General features: G+C 33.9%; 1 long non-coding RNA gene across 1 annotated transcript in view; it reads right to left on the reverse strand.

Moving 5' to 3' along the window:
* LOC129392338 (uncharacterized) overlaps positions 1 to 6201 on the reverse strand; it is a 64527-nt gene extending 58326 nt beyond the window's left edge. Inside the window, exon 1 of the long non-coding RNA XR_008618095.1 lies at positions 6120 to 6201. This is a non-coding gene — a long non-coding RNA (uncharacterized lncRNA). The remainder of the gene's footprint in view (positions 1 to 6119) is intronic.
* Between the last annotated feature and the right edge of the window lie 3691 nt (positions 6202 to 9892).

The following is a 9892-nucleotide window of genomic DNA, read 5'->3' on the forward strand; positions in this document are numbered from 1 at the left end:
GCACGAACCCGCGTCCCCTGCATCGGCAGGCGGACTCTCAACCACTGCGCCACCAGGGAAGCCTTTGATTATTGATTTATAGAAAAATAAATGTTTACAATCTAACTTTAAGCCATTTAGAGGCATTTAGAGGATTAACTTGTTAAAAGTAGTAAAACTTGGGCTTCCCTGGTGGCGCAGTTGATCCATTATTGATTAATAATTGATTAACAGTTGATTAATGTTGATCCATTAGTATAAACTAACAATCTTCTCAATATCTGAAAAGTAAAACATTTCATCAGTCAATTAAAATTTAGTTGATGTGATTCCATAATTGTACCTACTTTAAAATATCTAAGTGACTAAAATGTTGCAAATTTATCTGAATGTTTGACATAATCACAAAATATTATTTTACTCAGTCCCTATTAATATTTTAAATAGCTAAACCTATGTGCACTGCAACCCTTCAGGTTGAGAGAAAAAGAATACTGAATATAAAAGTAATTTACTCTTTAAAAAAAAGTCTATATTAAATCAATATTTTGCTTCCTTCCAAAATTAATTTAGTTCTTTGCACTATGACTAATAATTTAAAACTCCTATATAGAAATACTAATGTTTTCATTGTCCCTTATTAATTACTCCTTATGAGATGAAAGCTAAAATATTTCAGGTTTAGAAGAGATCTCAGAGCATAGTGGGAGATCAGGGTAACAGTCAAAATGAAATTATTACTATACCATTCCAAACTTTAGAATCAGTCACGTATAATACTATTCATATGAGAATTGCTTACAATTTGTTTTTCAATAGATGAGCCTTTAATTTGTATCATGAATCAGCACTGTTATGATTCACAGATAGTGGAAAAGTAAAAAAGAGAGAGAGAGAGAGAGAGAGAGAGAGAGAGAGAGAGAGGGAGAGAGAGAGCTAAGCTATATGTACCTTCTGCCAGAGTAGGGAAACCTGCTCTAACAGAGAAATTAGGGGATAATTTCATTATGCAGGGGATAACCTGCATGATGAAGCCTTTAGGGGAAGGAGATGCTACAATGTGTTTAAAGCCAAAACCACAACCAGTCTCATGGCCAAAATAGAGTTGGGAGAGCATCTTTGAGCTTGTTGGCATTCTGGTGTTACCAGTAAGTCAGAAACTGCCAACATCCAGCTGTTTTCTTACTGCTCTTGACCATTTTTTCCAGAAGCTGTTACTGTGCTTTCTCCTTCTGAGGTTCTGGTCACTGTTATCTTTGAATTTCTCATGCTAACCAGAAAAATGATATTTTCATATAGATTTTCATACTGTAGGTGTCATGTAAAATAAGGCCAGGTTATGTCAGTACAAAGGAGATTTGCTGGATAGTTTCCTCTTCCCATTCTCTCCTAGAAAAAGATAATAATTAGACTATAAAGAAAGAAGAAAATCAAGACTTTCATAATATTTAGTCAAGTACTGAATATGTGAATGAATACAGCAATGGTTTTACATTGCCAGATCGACCCTATGCTGTGGTTAGTTCACTGCATGAATAATTAAACATTTAAAGAAATGTGATTAGTTGCAGAACTCAAGGGGAAAAAGATTACAGATGCTACTTTTTTTCATCCTAATTTTTTTCTTATTACCTTAAACAACAATTCAACTGCTGTGTCCGTGATGATTACTTAGATAACAAATAACTGAAACCCTCCTCCCCCTTGGCAACCACAAGTCTGTTCTCTATGTCTGTGAGGCTGTTTCTGTTTCATAGGTAGTTTCATTTGTGTCATATTTTAGATTCCACATATAAGTGATATAATATGTTATTTGTCTTTCTCTTTCTTACTTACTTAGCTTAGTATGATAATGTCTAGTTGCATCCATGGCATTATTTCATTTTTTATGGCTGAGTAATATTCCATTGTATATATGTACCACATCTTATTCATCCATTCCTCTGTCAGTGGAAGGAATGGATAAAGGTTTAGATTACTTCCATGTCCTGGTTACTGTCAATAGTGCTGCAATGAACACTGGGGTGCATGTACCTTTTTGAATTATAGTTTTGTCTGAATAGATGCCCCGGAGTGGGATTGCTGGATCATATGGTAACTCTATTTTTAGGTTTTTGAGGAACCTCCATACTGTTTTCCATAGTTGCTGTATTCCCACGAACAGCATAGGAGGGTTCTGTTTTCTCCACACCCTCTGCAGCATTTGTTATTGCAGACTTTTAAATGATGGCCATTCTGACCAGTGTGAGGTGGTACCTCATTGGAGTTTTGATTTGCATTTCTCTAATGACTAGTGATGATGGCTTCTTTTCCTAATAGCCCAATCATATCATTAAGAAAATATGTAATTTCAATCTCCTTTCTTTTCCAATAATCCAAAGCAAACTTTCCTTTAATATCACTGACCCACTTTACATTAGGAGTCCTTTCTGTTCAATCTTTGTCAATAAGAAATGCCATTTACTCACTGACCCACATTTGGAGTTGCTATTACTCTCTCAAACAGCATTACCGATCAACAGTTTCAACTCTGAATGTTTCCAAAAACGGAAAATTTTGCCAAATTATAGTCGATACAGTTATAATGTGGTATGCTCCCTTAATCTGTCATTTAAATTGAATGTTTCTGTCATCAGTTATTTTTACTTGACTTTTACTTGGATTCTTCTAGCTTTTACCCTCAATGAAACCCCTCACTCCTCCCTCCCTCCCCAATTAATACCTTTTTGGCCAAAGAGTATTATGTAGTATTGAATTCTCTCACTGGCATCTCTTTGACGATGGGAATTTCATGACTAATTTGAAAAATCCTCTGGTTATGATTAATGTTTTTCAGATTGAGAATTACGTTAATGGTGCATATAGAAGACTGGAATGTCCCCATCCAGGGACTGCGTGTCTGGGAAAGAGTGGGTATATCGAAGCATTCTCTCTTTCTTTTTGTCTTTTTTACCATGGGACTATAGGTTCTTAAGAGAATTTTTTTCGCTCTGTGAAGGTCCATGATCATTAGAGTAATCCCCAAAGATTCTAATCAATTTGACTTGTAGATTTTATTGTATTCTGTTCTCAATCTTTAATTGTCAAGCAAAATCTAATTAAGTAATCACAGATTGAATTCTAGCCATACAGTATTACCATCACAAACACACATAAGCATACACACATATGTATACACACACATTCACACATTCATGCATGCACACACATGCACACACACACATATGGCCACCCACCCACATATATTCTGCCTCATGAAAACCTCTTTGGAGAAAATTATTAACAAATTACTCATTTTATGACACTTTAAAACTATTTTCTCTGCTAGTTATACAGTTTTATAAAGCTTTTCCTGCTTTCTCTCTTCTGGTCCAAGGTTATAGACTTGTTTCTCCTATACTCTTTATCAGCTTTTCTGAACAATGCTCTTATTAACTTTATAGTATCTTTGCTCTTGTATTTGATAATGCTAACAGTAAAACTACAATTGTGTCTAGAAGAGCAGTGACAACTATGATTCTTTCTATAGAGTTTAAAGATCTACCTGACACTTGATCTGTAGTACAGATGTAAGGCTTAACTAAGGAATATGATGTGTGTGTGTGCGTGTGCGTGTGTGTGTGTGTGTGTGTGTGCACCCAAAACTATAAAGGCAAAGAGGTTGGTTGCATAACACATGTGGGGTACAATTTTAGATTTACTTGTTTTTACTCAACTCCAGGTCACTCTGTATTTCCCGCCCCCGCAAAACCTGTCTCAGTGAATAAACCACTAAAAGTATCAATGCATATTTAGTAAAATATTTGCACTAGGTTGGAAAACAGTGCTTCATACTTTGTCAACACATTTGTACTCTAAAATCTAGTAAATTCCTGAACTTGACCTGCTTAAAAATGTATTTCGAAGTTTAGGGCCACCCACAAATTTTTAATACACAGAGATGCTTGCTCAAATCTACAGTCACATCCCAAAAGCCTGCCATCCGAATTCTGGGGTGCAGATTGTACAAGTAACTCTCAGTGTAAAATCACAAATATAATGACTGCAAGTGAATCATGATGAATTCTATTATATATTACACAATACCAAATGACAGGATACATATAATTTAGTATCACAACATATAGAATGTTAAACTCTGAAGTGCAGATAACAGGCCTTCTACTCTGAAGAAAGTAAATCTCATGTTGGTGTTTAATGATCCCAATATTTGATATACTGAAGTAGCTGGTTAAAGGTGGTAGAAAATTTTAACAGTTTTGACCAGAATTGACTCCCTGATACAAAACAATCCAATATGTATAAAATGAGGATAGTGATAGTCATGAGAATAAAACCTTATGTCTAATAAGGTTTGCTATCTCATTATTTCATTATTTCCCTGTTTCTTGTTTTCAGATTGAGTATATTTGAATGTCTATTGAAAATACTTGGGAAATACAAAGTGATAAAAAATTGATAGAAAATATATGCCTCATTCATGGATTAAAAATTGAATAATTACATGATGTCAATTTTTTACCAAATGATTTACAGATTCAATGCAGTTACAATTTTAAAAAACCAGTAGGTCCCAGCAAACTAAAAATAGAGGGGAACTTCCTCAAATTTATTTTTTTAAATCTATAAAAACTCTACAGGTAACATCACACTCCATGGTGAGAAACTAGAAGCTTTCTCGCTACGGTCAAGAACAAGGCAAGGGGCTTCCCTGGTGGCGCAGTGGTTGCGCAGTGGTTGCGCGTCCGCCTGCCGTTGCAGGGGAACCGGGTTCGCGCCCCGGTCTGGGAGGATCCCACATGCCGCGGAGCGGCTGGGCCCGTGAGCCATGGCCGCTGGGCCTGAGCGTCCGGAGCCTGTGCTCCGCAATGGGAGAGGCCACAACAGAGGGAGGCCCGCCTACCACAAAAAAAAAAAAAAAAAAAAAGAACAAGGCAAGGACGCACCCACTCACCATCCCTTTTCAATATCATACTTAAAGTCCTCGATAATGGAGTAAGAAAGAAAAGGAAAAAAACATACAGACCGGGAAGGAAGAAACAAATCTGTCCTTGTTCACAGATAACATAGAAAACATTTTCTATATAGAAAATGCAAAAGAATTGAAAAAAAACTCTTAGAACTAATAAGTGATTATAACAAGGTTGCAGGTTAACATCCAGAAGTCAATTGCTTTCCTTTACACCAGCAAAGAGCAACTAGAACTTGAAATTTAAAAAATAACGTTTACATTAGCACTCCCCAAAATAAAATACTTAGGTGTAAATCTAACAGGATAAGTACAAGATCTATATGAGGAAAATTACAAAACTCTGATGAAAGAAATCAAAGATGAACTATATAAATGGGGTGACATTCCATGTTCATGTTCAGAAAGACTCAATATTATCAAGATGTCAGTTCTTCCCAATCTTATCATAATACAGGTTCAATACTATCATAATCCAAACTTTGTGCATTTTGAAAAACTGACCCTAAAATTTATATGGAGAGACAAAAGAATCAAAATAACCAACACATATTGAAGGAGAACATCAGAGGACTGACACTATCCAACTTCAAGACTTACTGTAAAGCTATAGTAATTAAGATAGTGTGGTATTGAGGAAAGAATATACAAATAGATTAATGGAACAGAATAGAGGGCCTAGAAATAGAACCACACAAATACAGTCAACTGTTCTTTTACAAAATTGCAAAGACAGCAAAATAGAGGAAAGACAGCCTTTTTAACGAATGTTCCTGGAATATTTGGAAAATGAAAAAAATGAATCTACTTATGAATGGATTGTGTATGAATGGATCATAGGTATAAATGTAAAACACAAAACTATAAAATTCCTAGAAGATAACATAGGAGAATATGTGGATAATCTTGAATTTGGCGATGACTTTTTAGAAACAACACCAAAGGCATGATCCATAAAAGAAATAATAGATATTAGATTTCATTAAAATTAAAAACCACTGCTCTGTGAAAGATACTGTCAAGACAATGAGAAGACAAGTTAAGGTGGGAGATAATATTTGCAAAAGACCCATTTGATAAAAGATAATTATTCAAAATATATAAAAACTCTTAAAGGTCAACAGTAACATTAGAATTTGGTGAAGACATGCAGCAACTAGAACTTGCTTACATTATTGATGGAAGGGTGAAATGATACAACCACTTTAGAGAACTGTTCAGTAGTTTCTTAGGAAGTTAAACATAGATCTTCCCTGGGATCCACCAATTCCACAGCTGGATGTATTTACTTAGTAAAAATACTTATATAGGAATGCTCATAGCATCATTATTCATAATTTAAAAACTGGAAAAAAAAGAAATGTTATTAATAAGAGAATAGATTAAGAATTAATTATAATATAATCATAGAATACTAATCAATAATAAAAGATGAATTACTGACACAAAGTAATCTCAAAGAACATTATATTAAGACTCTCAGAAACATTGTATTAAGACTCTCAGAATCATTATATTAAGCAAAAAGTCAAATACAAAGAGTGCATACTTTATAAGTCCATTTATATGAAATTCAAAAAAAGACAAAACTAATCTATAATGATAGAAATCACAAAGAAGTTACTTCTTGGGAAATAAAGTTGAAGTAGAACTGTCTGGAAAGAGGCACAGAGAAACATTGTGGCGCAATAAAAACACTCTCACTTGATTCAAGAGGTGTTTACCGGGGAATATAAATTGTCACTTAATTTATATTTATGCTATTCTTTCAACTGAACACTGAGATCTGTGAATTTGTTTGCACATTAATACTGCCTCAATAAAATATATAACCAATATATATAATAAAATGAATAAAATACATCTACATTATTAACATGTTCCTAGGGCTTATAACTACATGAAGTATTTCTTAAGAATGAATAATTCATTTAAATACTATTGTTTAAATACAATATTTTTAAACTACATGTTTAATGTTTATTGTATAAAGTTTTAGCTTTCTGGATAAAGTGGGATACATACAGAGGAATATTATTATTATTATAAATATCACAGAATGTTTGCTTATAAATAAGGTATTCTGCTATAATCATGTCTGTCTGCAACAGAAGTAATGATATGTATTTTTAAGATAATTTCCCACTTTAGAAAATTATAAAAATACTATGAAAGGAGGAAAATGTGTACATTAAGAGGTTTTCTTCCAGAAGTGTTAAAAACTATTCTTTCTGTTTGATAGCATCTGTATCACTAAGATTGTCTCAGTAGTACGGTTCTAGCACATCCCAATCCTGGAAACAAAGATAAACTCAGAGAAAGAACTGGTAGTATATAGTCTCTGGAACTTTGATGCTAAAGGTTGTGATATTCAGGGAAACTTTCCTGATAGGGACTGAGGCATTCAAATGTTTTTTTAAACAACCATAAGTAGTTGGAGCACTGTTAACTTGGGAGATTTAACTAGGATTTGTAGAGCAAAGATTCATTTACATGCACAAATCTTGTGAATGTAGAACTCTCAAAAAATCAGGTATTCAATATCTACTCTACTAGTTCTTCAGAGAAGACAAGTAATGACTCAACACTACTGAAGTAGCAGCTATAACCAGCAAATAAATAAATAAGATGAGAAATATGGTAGTTTTCTCAGATCACATTTTATTTTCCTTTGCTGAAACACAAATGTTAACTAACCTTAAATTACATTTCAAAAAGTGTAATGCTAGCCTACCAGTGGAATCTCAGATATTGTACTACCTTAATAATGCATGCCAATATTTCCAAAAATTCAATTATTTTGTCTTATATATGTTACACATTAGTGTGAGTTAAACATTGTTTATGTTATCCATTAATGTAAAAGTTAAGCTCATGATATGTCCTGTTGGTTGAGTTGTGTCCTCCCAAAAAGACACGTTGAAGTCATAACCCTCAGTACCTATGACTATGATGTTAATTGGAAATAAGGTTTTTGCAGATGTAATCAAGGTAAGATGAGGTCATACTGGATTAAGATAGGCCCCAAATCCAATGATTGATGTCAGAAAAACAGATAGGCACACAGAGTAGTCAGCTATGTGAAGACAGAAGGCATGGAGTGATGCTACCACAATGCAAGGAGTACCAAGGACTGCCTGCAAGAACCAGAAGCTAGGAAGAGGCAGTAAATAGTCTTCTCTAGAACCTTCAGAGGTAGCACTGGCCCTGATGACACCCTGATTTCAGACTTAGCCTCCAGAACTCTGAGAGAATAAATGTCTTTGCTTTAAACCACCCAATTTGTAGTAATGTGTTATGGCAGTCCTAGCAAAGTAATACAATATGTTGGGTATTTTTTTTAAATTATTATTGCCTAAGGAAGTAAGACATATACATTTGTATAAATAATTTCACTTCTTGAATTTGGTTTTTTTCTTAAGTTTGCCTGATCTTTAGCAACTTTGTGAAATACTTTCTGAAAGTATATTGGTATCACTAAAATAAAATTTGAATGTACTTTTATTTTAAAATATGAAGAAGAAATTAATTATGCCTAACAATGCAATAAAATCATTGCAGGACATTTGGTCCTCTCCAAAACATCCATTGAGACATTTGGTCCATGCCAAAAAGGTTCTTGAAATTTGGTCCTGTCCAAAAACTCCATTAAGACATTTGGTCCATGCTGAAAGGTTCTTGAAATTAACTTAATCAAAAAGTCCTTGAAATTAGGTCCTGTCAAAAGTGTCCATTGAGACATTTGTGCCATGGTTCATTAAATAACACAAATATTTAACTTTGTTAAAATTTCATTTACATTATTTTTATTGTAATTTATGGATTTTGAATTTCACATTTATTCTTCCTCATCATGAAGTTTTACAGGGTTACACTCAAGTTGATGAGCAATTGCTATCAAGTATGTATGACCTGTTATCAGCTTTATATTTGTTATATCTGTTAACAATTTTGGTTATACGAATTTACTTCTGTCAGTATCATTGTGAAGTTGGTGGCTATATTTGAGTGTGACCACCAAGAACCTGATAATTTGTTCACTGTTTTGCTATTCATCTTTTAACACTTCAATAAATCTTCAAATTGAAGGATAATGTACTACCACCAGCTTTTGAAATTTTCTATGCCAGCCTTCCAATGCATTGTTCATCCTGTGATTGTCATTCAGTACTGATGTAAAAACATTTCAAGTTTCTGGTGAAAATCATGGAGCTTCTGTTCTTCTGCCTCTGCCACATCTTCCATGGACATACATTCTGAAAACATAATTCATCAGGTCATCCGAATTTTCTTCTGTATTCTCCACAAGGTACTCAAAAATTTCATTTACATTTTCCAAAGGTGCAAATGGAAATCCAAACAATAAGTATGCACACTTATGTGTGTTACTTTCCATCGTCAAATACTCGTATGTTAGAACCAAAGAAGATATTTTTAGGCCCAGTGATTGTGAAAAGTGAAACAAACATCCTTTTACTCATGCATTTGGTAGGAGTAGTCGAATCACATTCATATTTGCAATTTTAAAATCCATCATGCACAATGAAGGGTTAATGTTGAGATTTCTTTCCCATGCAAATGCAAGTACTTTCATATATATATCTGTAAGTATCTTCTTGCTTCTTCATTGTTAGTGCATAAGTCTATGGCATAGTATAACCTCATACTACACCATGCAGAGTAAGTAACTGAGTGAACTGTGTTGGTGTCATCTTGAAGGTGCCATCACTGAATAATGTGGAACTGGTACTTATAAAATCAAATATTTTCATAAGTTGTATAAATAAGAATTCTTCTCTCATCTTGAGCACTGGAATTGTTTATAAGAAATGATTCTCCATATCTGGTTACTTTATATGCCTCTGGAAATTCAACTCCATGTAATGAAGGTGGGTTTGGAGATCAACGTGGGCTTTTAATTCTTTTTTTTTTTTGTGGTATGCG

This window comes from Physeter macrocephalus, chromosome 8, assembly GCF_002837175.3.
Source record: "Physeter macrocephalus isolate SW-GA chromosome 8, ASM283717v5, whole genome shotgun sequence".
NCBI lineage: Eukaryota > Metazoa > Chordata > Mammalia > Artiodactyla > Physeteridae > Physeter > Physeter macrocephalus.